This window comes from Muscardinus avellanarius, assembly GCF_963383645.1.
Source record: "Muscardinus avellanarius genome assembly, chromosome: 15".
In the NCBI taxonomy this organism is placed as follows: Eukaryota; Metazoa; Chordata; class Mammalia; order Rodentia; family Gliridae; genus Muscardinus; species Muscardinus avellanarius.
In genome coordinates, this window is record NC_137801.1 from 26,288,971 (window position 1) to 26,300,808 (window position 11,838).

The window sequence follows — 11,838 nt, forward strand, 5'->3', positions numbered from 1 at the left end:
CCTCACAAAGTTACTGAGGCTGGCTTCAAACCTTCCTCCTGTCTCAGCCTCCCAAGGACTGGGATGCATGTACCACCATGCCTGGCTTTCTTCCTAATGATCGTGTGTGTGTGTGTGTGTGTGTGTGTGTGTGTGTGTGTTACTGGAGATTGAACTGAGGGGCATTCTACCTCCGAGCTACACTCCCCAGCCGTATTTTGTATTCTTTGGAACAGGGTCTCAGTAAGTCATGGAGGGCATCACTAAGTAGCTGAGGCTGGCTGAGATCCTGGATCATCCTGTCTCTGCCTCCCAAGTACTGGGATTACAAGCATGCGCCACCACACCCGGTTTCTTCCCAGTGATCTTGATGGACCAGCTCTGCTGTCTGGATGAAAGGGTATGGCTGCACCGGGGACAAGAGTTTGCAACATAACCTGGTCACTGGTTCTGTAATTCCTATCCTATGTCTGGTCTGCCTTATACTCCCAGACTGCCACATCTATAAATGAATTCCCCCAAACAACAGAAGAATACTAATTGAGAATTCTACTAGTAACTAGTCAGATGAAGGCACAAATTGATTTCCATTCAATTTTTTTTGTGTGTGTGTGTGGTGCTGGGGATGGAACCCAGAGGCTTTTTACCTTCGGGCTACACTCCCACACCTATTTTCTATTTTATTTGGAAACAGGGTCTCACTAAGTTGCTGAGAGCCTCACTAAGTAGCTGAGGCTGGCTTCAAACCTGTGCGATCCTCCTGTCTCTGCCTCCCAAGCGCGGGGATTACAAGCGTGCACCACCACGCCCGGCTTCCATTCAATATTGTCAGTATTTGGTAGCAGACTAATACAACAGAGCAAATATCATTGAAATAGCCGGGCGTGGTGGTGCACGCTTGTAATCCCCGCGCTTGGGAGGCAGAGACAGGAGGATCGCGCAGGTTCGAAGCCGGCCGCGCGCGCTGGCTTAGGAGACCCTGTTTCCAAATAAAAATGTAAAAAATAGGTCTGGGAGTGTAGCCCAGAGGTAGAAGGGCTTCCAGGAACCCCAGTACCGCAAAAAAAAAAATATATATATATATATATATATAATCATTGAAATATACGTACTGGTTCCAGATTAAAGCTTGGCACCTTCCTGTATCACGGTAGAGGATCTTATTTCCAAATGGTCATGTCAAAGACGATCTCAATATTGTCCCCTTCTTTCTGTAGAACTACTTTCCATTCTGTAAAATAACAAAACAGAACTAGGAATGTGGAATGGCTGGAGTGATTATCCAGGTAGTTAAAGCTGAGGCTGCCTGCGAACCACAATCCTCCTGTCTCAGCCTCTCAAATTCTGGATTACAAGTGTGTGCCACCACGTCCAGCTAAAGCCCCTCGAATCCAGGTGGCTGCCCGCCTGACCTTGAGCTCTGTGCTCAAGTGGAACTCTGCCTCTCTACATTTCTTGCAAATGATGCTCGTTAGCCAGGCATGGTGGTGCGTGCCTGTCATCCCGGCATTTGGGAGGCTGAAACGGGAGGATTGCAGGTGTGCAGCCAGCCTCAGCTACTTCGTAAGGCCCTCTGCAACTTAGACCCTGCTTCAAAATAAAGAATAAAAATAGGGCTGGGGTGTAGCTTGGAGACAGAATGCCCCTGGGTTCTATCCCCAGTACTGTAATAAATAAATAAATAAACAAACAAATAAATAAAATGACACTCATCAGACTAAAGAGGGGAATTTGGAATTAACAGCAAAAGATAGTAAAAGTTAGTGTCAAAAGAATGATGTAAAAGATAAATTTCTTCCAGTTGCTCCACTAGTTATATGGACTGGAATTATCCCGGCAGGAAGTTTTCATGGAGGAAATAGGGTTTTTTACTCCTTTCTTTTTCCTTTCATTTCTCTGTCTCTTTCATTCTTCCTCTATTCCCCTCCCTTCTTCCTCCCTCTTTCTCTTCCTCTCTCTTCTCTGTCTGTCTGTCTCTCTCTCTCTAGGGAATTGAATCCTTTTCTTTCTTTCTTTTTTTTTTTTTTTTTTTTTTACTTGGAAACAGGGTCCCACTAAGCTAATGACGGTTTTTTTTTGTTGTTGTTGTTGTTAACGGCTCTAATTTATTCTCTTCCAAAAGACCAATCAAGTAAAGTGATCATAACAATAACTTGTCTTCTCAACAAAAGATGAAGCTTAGAACTGGATCACTTGGCCCTTTCTCTTCTTATCTCCTCCCAGTTCAAAATGCTTGCACCTCTTAATAGCCAGCATTCTCTTTGATCTGCAGTTGGGCTCAACACACTCAAGCCTCAACACAATCTTCTTCGCAGTTTTGGCCTTTTTCCGGAAAATCGGCTTCGTCGGCCCGCCGTAGCCACTCTGCTTCCGGTCATACCGCCGCTTTCCCTGCGTGTACAGAGAGTCCTTGCCCTTCTTGTACTGGGTCACCTTGTGGGGCTGGTGTTTTTGCTAAGTTGCTGAGGCTGGCCTTGAACCTGCAATACTCCTGTCTCAGGCACCTGCGTACTAGGATTATAGGCTTATGCCACTCTACCTGGCTCATTTTGTTGTTTTTGTTTTGTTTTGTGGTACTAGTAATGCCTTAGAGGCATTTTACCTCTGAGCTATACCCTCAGCCCTGTTTTAATTTTTATTTTTAAATAGAGTCTCACTATGTTGCTGAGAACCTCCCTAAAATACTGAGGCTGGCCTCGAACCTCTGATCCTACTATCTCAGCCTACCAAGTACTAAGATTACAGGGGATTACAGGGGGTTACCATTATACCTGACTCATGCTTTTTATTTTCTATATTTTATGGTTCTTTGATATTTGGGTGCTTTATTTCTATTTATATGAGATTCTAGAAGAGACTAATTTATCGTAAACAATCAAAATAATGAATATCTCTGGGGGGGTGTAGAGACGGGATTGGACTGAGAAGGCGTGTGGGATAAGTTACTGAGGGTTGCACTAAATTGCTGAGCCTGGCCTTGGCCTGGAATCTGTGACCGATCCTCCTGTCTCAGCTTCCTAAGTACTGAGATTTACAGGCATGTGCCACCATGCTCAGCAGGGCATAATACTTTCTAAGCAATGGGCAATATTCTATGTCTTTTTTATTCTGGGATGGTGGAAAGAAATATCTTTATTAAAGATACTACCAAAATTTTTGCAAACATTCAAAACAGATTTGTAAACACAATGCTTCCCTTTTCAACTGGCAGCACTTTGAAAAGACAATACAAACCAGGCGTGGTGGCGCACGCTTGTAATCCCCACACTTGGGAGGCAGAGACAGAAGGATCACGCAGGTTTGAAGCCAGCCGTGCTGGCTTAAGAGACCCTACTTCCAAATTTTAAAAAGTATAAAATAGGCCTGGAAGTGTAGTCCGGAGGTAGAAGGGCTTCCAGAAACCCCAATACCACCAAAATAAGGAAAAGGAAAAAAAAGACAATACAATAAGACAACACAACTCGAATCAACATTAATTCAAAATCCTTATATTTTTGACCATATAACTTATGTTCCCACATAATAAAACAAGTGATAGTTTAAATCAATGTCAATAGAAAAACTCCATGAAATAAAAGTTTGTGCTGTCTGATGAATCACAGTATGTTTGGTTAAATATATCCGCTTGTTTTATATTTCTAGCATCTAGGATGAAAAAAAAATTTTTAGATTTTTTTTATTCCTGTAGGTAACAACTTCATTGCATACCTTTCTTCAAAAAATACTTTTTAGCAGTATATAGTTTACTGACACATAGAATTTTATAATTTTGACCCAAGACTTTAGATCAGTTTCATTTTTATAACACATCCATTTTTGCCCAATATTAATAAAGCTGACAAACTATTAAACGGGAAATGCTTTGATTTTCCACAATAGAAGTAGCGATATGACAGGAAAAACAAAAACCTTCAGTAACACATGTCACTTGTTGAACCTGAGTGGTTGGCCTGAGAGCGGCAGCTTTTTTCCTTCATGCACGCGCACATCCACACCACTTCTGCACACACACGGGCTGAGCACATGCTTTCGGACGCTGGTAGGCCACAGTGCTTCCCGTTGCTCTGATCATCGGGAAGCAGTGTAGCTAATGATTAACCACACTATAGCTAAGGATTACTCACACTGTACATACAACTAGCAAACACCTTACGGCAACCATTGCAATGGGGGTTAACTTGCAGAGTAAATTTAATACTCTAGATCAAGTCAGCCTGTATGTATACATATGCATATAAAAGTCTATTCACAGAGCCAGGCATGGCACATGATTGTAATCCCGGCATTTGGGAGGCTGAGACAAGAGGATTGCAGCTCAAGGACAGCCTCAGCTACTTAGGGAGGCCCTTTGCAACTCAGTGAGACCCTGTTTCAAAATAAGGAATAAAAACTAGGGCTGGGGGTGTAGCTCGGAGGTAGAATGCCCCTGGGTTCCAACCTGTACTGCCAAAAACAAAAAAAAAAAACAAAAAAAAAAAAACCCTAACTCATTTGGATTTTTTTTTTTTTTTTCCTGTACGAGGGATGGAACCCAGGGGCATTCTACCTCCGAGCTACACCCCCAGCCCTATTTATTATTTTTTATTTTGAAACAGGGTCTCCCTGATTTGCAAAGGGCCTCACTAATTGGCTGAGGCTGTCTGTGAACCCTGATCCTCCTGTCTCAGCCTCCCAAATGCTGGGATTATAAGCGTGCACCACCACGCCCGATGGTCATTTGGAAGTTTAAATAAATAAACTTAAGCTTATTCACATCATCTGGTCCAAGCAGAGCTTTAGTGCCAGGACCCTGCTTGCTGTTGGTCAAATTCACCTATGAGTCTCTTGATGTGAGCCAGCTCGTTATGAAGATACTGGCATCTGTATATATATATTTTTTTCATGGCAATTGGGACTAGACTGTTTGCGCTTCTGATATTCCTGAAAGACTTCTTAAGGAACATTCTGATACTCTTTGGAGCCTGGGGAAAGGCATTTTCATTGCTCATGCAGTTTGACAAATCTTCTGGCTGCTGTCTCATCCTCGCATACAAAGCTTTATACTGGTCATACTCAGCATTGCAGTCATCCTTGTAATTCTAGCTTCGCTCATAGGAGACTATAACGATGTACTTTATCAAATAATCTGGAAGTAGCTGGGCATGTCGGCACAGGCCTGTAATATGAGCATTTGGGAGGCAGAGACTGGATGATCGAGGTTCAAGGACAGCCTCAACTACGTAGTGAGACCCTCCGCAACTTAGACCCCGTTTCAAAAAATTAGTAATAATAATAATAATAATTAATAATAATAATAATAATGACAATGATAGTAATAACCTGGAAGTTCAATTGTTGAAGAAGGCTCAATTGTGGAGGCAGTGCAGCGCCCTCTTCAACCCCTTCACTGGAATTTGGACTGGAGTTATTCAGCTTGGCTATTTCTTCTCTTTAAGGTCTTCCTCCTTTTCCTCCATCATCTCAATGTCCTGCTTTTTTATATGGTCCTTTTCTTTGTGTTTTTTAGACTTATTTTTGGATGTTTTGTGAGACACTGCATGAATTTCTTTCATAGGCTTTGGATACTTTAGTAAAGCTGAACCAGAAGGAAAGGTTTCCAGAGAAGTCCCCAAGGTGTATTTGTTTTGCTGGTCCTCATAGATCCTACTGTGTTTTTGTTTTTGTTTTGTTTTGTTTTGTTTTGTTTTGTTTTGTTTGTGGTACTAGAGATGGAACCCAGGGGCCTTCTACCTCCAGGATATGCCCCCAACCTATCTTATATTTTTTTATTTGGAAACAGGGTCTCACTAAATTGCTGGGATTACAAGCGAGTGCCACCAGGCCTGGCTTTACCATTTTGACTGTAACTGTTAAATAAATAAATAAATAAATAAATAAATAAATAAATAAATAAATGAAGGAGAGAGGAAGTTGACTTCCACACTTTCTGGCAAGATGAAATGCCAAGACTATACCAAGAAATAATAGAAATTAATTTTAGTAAAAACACCACCATTTAAGCTGGGTGTGGTGGTGGACACTTGTAATTCCCCGCACTTGGGAGGCTGAGACAGGAGGATCTCACAGGTTCAAAGCCAGCCTCAGAGCCGGGCGTGGTGGCGCACGCTTGTAATCCCCACGCTTGGGAGGCGGAGACAGGAGGATTGTGCAGGTTCGAAGCCAGCCACGCTGGCGTAAGAGACCCTTTTTCAAAAATATAAAATAGGTCTGGGAGTGGAGCCCGGAGGTAGAAGGGCTTCCAGGAACCCCAGTACCACCAAAAAAAAAAAAAAAAAAGCCAGCCTCAGTTACTTAGTGAGGCTCTCAGCAACTTAGTGAGACTCTGTTTCCTAATAAAATATATATAAAAAAATACGTCTGGGAGCCTAGCTCCCAGACACACACACACACACACACACACACACACACACACACACACACACACATTTATTTATTTATTTACTTACTTATTTGGTACTGGGTATTGAACCCAGTGGCATTCTACCTCTGAGCTATACCCTCAGCCTTTTCTATTTTTATTTTTATTTTGAAGCAGGGTCTTACCGGGCATAGCGGTACATGTTTGTGATCCCAGTACTTTGAAGGCTGACAGGAGAATTAAAGGCTCACATCCAGCCTCAAAAATCTAGTAAGACCCTCTTCAACTTAGTGAGACCGTGTTTCAAAATTTAAAAATAAGAAAAAAATAGGAGTGTAGCTCAGAGGTAGAATGCCCCTAGGTTCAATCCCTAGTACACACACAAAGAGAGAGAGAGAGAGAGAGAGAGAGAGAGAGAGAGAGAGAGAGAGAGAAAGAGAGAGAGAGAAAAGAAAAGAAAAGAAAAGGGAAGAAAAGAAAAGGAAAGAAAATGAAAGAAACAGGGTCATTCTAGGTTGCTGAAAGTTTCTCTAAATACTGAGGCTGTTCTTGAACCTGTGTTTCTCCTGTCTCAGCCTCCCAAGTACTGAAATTACAGGTGCGTGCCACCACATCTGGTCCTAGTGCCACCACATCTGGTCCTAATAGCTTTTTTTTTTTTTTTTTTCGATACTAGGGATGGAACCCAGGGGCATTCTAACTCTGAGCTACACCCCAGCCCTATTTTTTAGTCTTTTTATTTTTTTAAACATGGTCTTACTGAGTTGTGAAGGTCCTCACTAAGTAGCTGAGGCTGTCCACAAACTGCAATGCTCTGGTCTCAGCTTCCCAAATGCTGGGATTACAAGTGTGTGCTACCACGCCCAGCTCTTAATATCTATTTTTAAGAAATACTTTTTTACACTAGGCATGGTGGCATACACCTGTAATCCTATTACTTGAGAGACTTAAGACAGGAGGATTGCAAGTTGGAAGCCAGCATCAGCAATTTAGGGAGACCCAGTTTCCCTCCTCCTCCTCCTCCTCCTCCTCCTCCTCCTCCTCCTCCTTCTTCATCTTCATCTTCATCTTCATCATCTTCTTCTTTTTTTGTGGCACTGGGGATTGAACCCAGAGGCATTCTCCTTTTTGTGTGTGTGTGGTACTAGGGGTGAAACCCAGGGGCTTTTCTACCTCCAGGCTACACTCCCAGACCTATTTTATACTTTATTTGGAAACAGGGTCTCACTAAGTTGCTGAGAACCTCACTAAGTAGCTGAGGCTGGCTTCGAACCTATGTGATCTTCCTGTCTCAGACTCCCAAGTGTGGGGATTACAAGTGTGCGCCACCACGCCCGGCTGAGGCATTCTCCCTTTGAGCTACACTCCCAGCCTGATTTTTTTTTTTTTTTTTTTTGGTAGTACTGGAGGTGGAACCCAGAGGCTTTCTACATCTGGGCTGTACTCCCAGACCTTTTTCCAATCCCAGGCCTATTTTATAGTTTTGAAACAGGGTCTCTTACGCCAGCGCGGCTGGCTTTGAACCTGTGCGATCCTCCTGTCTCAGCCTCCCAAGCGTGGGGATTACAAGCATGCACCACCACGCCCGGCTTCCCAGCTTGATTTTATTTTTATTTTGAAACAAGGTCATCTTTCTAGGTTGATGAGAGTCTCACTACTTATTGAGGCTGTCCTTGAGCCTACAATCCTTCTGTCTCAGCCTCACAAATATTATGATTACAGGTATACACCACCACCCTTGGATTTGTGAGACTCTGTTTCAAAATAAAAAAATAAAATAGGGCTGGAAGTGTAGCTCAGAGGAAGAATGCCCCTGGGTTCAGTTCCCAGTACCATATACCCCCCACCCCAACACACACACAGTGATTGAGATAAAGCTGGGAGTGATTGGCACACGCCTGTGATTCCAGTACTTGGGAGGCTGAGATAGGAGGATTACAGGTTTACAGCCAGCATCAGCTACTTAGTGAGGCCCTCTGCAATTTAGTGAGACTCTGTTTCAAAATAATAAATGAGCCGGGCTTGGTGGCGCATGCTTGTAATCCCCGTGCTTGGGAGGCGGAGACAGGAGGATCGCGCAGGTTCGAAGCCAGCCGCGCTGGCGTAAGAGACCCTGTTTCAAAACTATAAAATAGGCCTGGGATTGGAGCCCGGAGGTAGAAGGGCTTCCAGGAATCCCAGTACCACCAAAATAAATAAATAAACAAATAAATAAATAAATAAATAAATAAATGAAATAGGACTGGAGGTGTAGCTCAGAGGTAGAATGCCCCTGGGTTCAATCCCTAGTACCACACACATACAAAAAGATTGAGATAAATTTTGTGTTACAATTAAAAATTGCTAATAGCCAGGCATGGTGATATATGCTTGTAATTTCAGTACCTGAGAACCTGGGACAGGAGGAGTACAGGTTCAGGACCAGCCTCAGAAACTTAGCAAAACCCTGTTTCAAAGCAAAAAATAAAAATAAAAAAATAAATGTGTGGGGTTGTATGTAGCTTGAACGTAAGATGCCTCTGGGTTTAGTCCCTGATGCCAATTTTTTTTTCTAATAAAAGAATGAATATTAAAGCCTGGGATGGTGGCACATGTCTGTAATCTCAGTATATGGGAGTCTGTGAAAGACAATCACAGGTACCAGCCTTGGCAATTTAGCAAAGCCCCCAGAAACTTTATGAGACCCTGTCTCAAAATAAAAAACAAGCTGGGCATGGTGGTGCACGCTTGTAATCCCAGCCAGAGGATTGCAGTTCGGGGACAGGCCATCCGCAGCTCAGTGAGACCCAGTTTCAAAATAAAGAATAAAATCTAGGGCAGGAGGTCAAATGCCTCGGGTTCCATCTCCAGACCCGCCCCCTCCCCCCAAAAAAAGAAGGGCTAAGTGTGTAGCTCAGAGGTAGAATGGCTCTGAGTTCAATCCCCAGGCTCAAAAAAAAAAAAAAAAAAAAAAAGTTCACTGTATGAGTTTCTTTCTAACCATTATTATTATAGATTCATTACATGATTGCTTTTGAAAGGAATGTTGAGCTGGGCGTGGTGGCGCACGCCTGTAATCCCAGCATTCGGGAGGCTGAGACCTGAGTGAGGATCTCGGTTCACGGACAGCCTCAGCTACTTAGTGAGGCCCTCTGCAACTCAGTGAGACCCGGTTTCAAAATAAAGAATAAAAAATTGGGCAGGGGGTGTAGCTCGGAGGTCAAATGCCCCTGGGTTCCATCCCCAGACCTGCAAAAAAAAAAAAAAAAAAGTAATGTTGGAGGTCGAGGTTTGCAGAGTCGCTTCAGCGGCTCAGGCTGCTGCACGTCTCCAGGTTCTCCTCGCCCGGGAAGGTAGCTGGCTCTTCTCCAGTTGTAGGTGAAGGTGTTAGGATGTGGAAAGGGACCAAGGAAAACATTTGCCCCACCTACACAAAAATTGAATAGTATAATACCTCGTGGTCCTAACTTACCCAAGGAGGAGTCTCTGCAGATCAGTTCCCCAGATGCAGAAGCCAAGCCAGTCCTGCCAACGTCCAAGCTAAGAAAGAAAAAGGTGGCAAACATAGAGAATGGTCCAGGCACGGGCCAGGAGAAAAAAAGAAAGGTTAAAAACATCAAGCCAGCAGAGAAGAAAGAAAAGGGAAAATCAAGTCTTACTAATGCAGAATTTGAGGAGATTGTCCAGATGGTGCTACAGAAGTCCCTGCAAGAATGCTTGGGAGGGATGGGACCTGGCTTTAATTTTGCAGAGACTTCCTGTGCCCAGCCCATAGTATGTACACAAACATACAAAGAACCAGGAATTGCTTCTGCTACCTATAATGGTAATGTTGATGGAGAGAAGGTAAGGAAACCTCATACTGCAGAGATTTCATCCTCTCTAGAAGATGAACTTGTTTCTGAGATAAAGACATCTAAGCCAGGCCAGCCAGTTCCTACACCCTCTGAGAAGAAATTTAATAAGCTCTCCTTAAACAAAAGAAAGAAGGCAGCTCAAAATGAAAAAATGGAGAAAATTCAAGGTGGACATGAGTACAGGCAAAAAGAGCAACCAAAGAGAATGATTCAGGATCATTCTCAGATCAGAGGTCAGCAGAAAAGAAAGAAAAGTGGTTTTGGTCAATATCTAGTTTGTTTGGGTCCAGTGTTCCACTTCAGACTGTGAGAAGTGGAGGCGGCTGCATGGAAACATTGACCCCTCAGTTCTTCCAGATACTTGGTCCTGTGGTCAAAATACAGACTTGGATTACAATCGCTGTGACAGGGCGTGAAAGTGATGTGGCCTATGCTTCCTATATCCCAGGGTCCATCATCTGGGCCAAGCAATATGGTTACCCCTGGTGGCCAGGCATGGTAGAATCTGATCCTGAGCTGGGGGAATATTTTCTTTTTGCTTCTCATGTTGATTACTTGCCGGCTAAATACCACGTGACGTTTTTTTGAGAAACAGTTTCTCGTGCATGGATCCCAGTCAACATGTTGAAGAACTTTTAGGAGCTGACCCTGGAGCTAGCAGGCATGAAAAAGTACAAGAACAAGGACTATGTCCAGAAGCTGGGGCCAGCCGTCGTGATGGCTCAGAAGGCAAAACAGGTCAGCATTCAGGATCGGCTTAACTTGTTTGGTTTCTGGAGCCGATACAGTGGATCTGACAGCATTGGAGAAGGAAAAGATTTAATGGTCTCTGGTGCTAATAGCCCACAGCCCTGCTTGGAGAATGAGGAGGAGCCATCAGACATGGAGGAGGAAGAAAAAGAAGAGAAAAGAGATCCAACTTTACATTGTCCCAAGTCAGCCAGAAGACAGACCAAAAAACTCACGCCAAGATGCATGACAAATGGACAAAACAAGACCGTGAAAAGGAAGATAGTGAAGAGATCTCGGGACAGTGAATCCACAGCATCTCCTGCCCCCATAATGGGAAGTGAAGAGGGGCAGAGGAATTCAGATGTGGACCAGCCAGGCCCTAAGAAGAAGTTTCACATTCCCCAAAGCAAGGTCTCAGCAACCAGCTTGTCTAAAGAAAGAGAAGTTAGCATGGTGTCAAAGGGCCTGACCTCACCAGCGCGTCCAGTGCCCCGCCTCTCGGGGGGGGAAGCAAGGGCCTAGACCCCAGGAGCCGCTGACTAAGGAGGCTGCAAGGGTCCATTCTGAAGCTGGAGACTCCAGTGACCTGGACCTGGAGCAGCTCATGGAAGATATTGGAGGAGAGTCAGAGGAGGGAGGGGAGCTGCAGCACAGAGAGGGCGCAGGGGAGTTCCCTGTGGCCTTCTTCGAGTAGTCCTGTGCTCTTGCCTTCCAGTTCTCCGCCTCAGAGATCCCAGAGCAGTTGATAAGTGTTGGGGTTGCTAATCGGCTACAACGTTCAAGTCAGAGCTATGCAGTTTATGTGTTAATAAAGCAGGTTACTGTTGTGAAAAAAAAAAGAAAGTAATGTTGTTGCATAAAGATGGGGAGTGTTCAAAATAAGTTGTTCAAATGTCAGATATGCTAGGTGCACTCTGCCAAGATACAATAATT

At 43.9% G+C, this 11,838-nt stretch overlaps 1 pseudogene across 1 annotated transcript; it reads left to right on the plus strand.

Moving 5' to 3' along the window:
• Positions 1-1,237: 1,237 nt before the first annotated feature.
• LOC308273945 (zinc finger CW-type PWWP domain protein 1-like) lies at positions 1,238-11,599 on the plus strand (annotated as a pseudogene). Its single transcript has 3 exons — positions 1,238-1,265; positions 2,252-2,376; positions 9,695-11,599. The product of its transcript is annotated as a zinc finger CW-type PWWP domain protein 1-like (transcript).
• Positions 11,600-11,838: the final 239 nt, after the last annotated feature.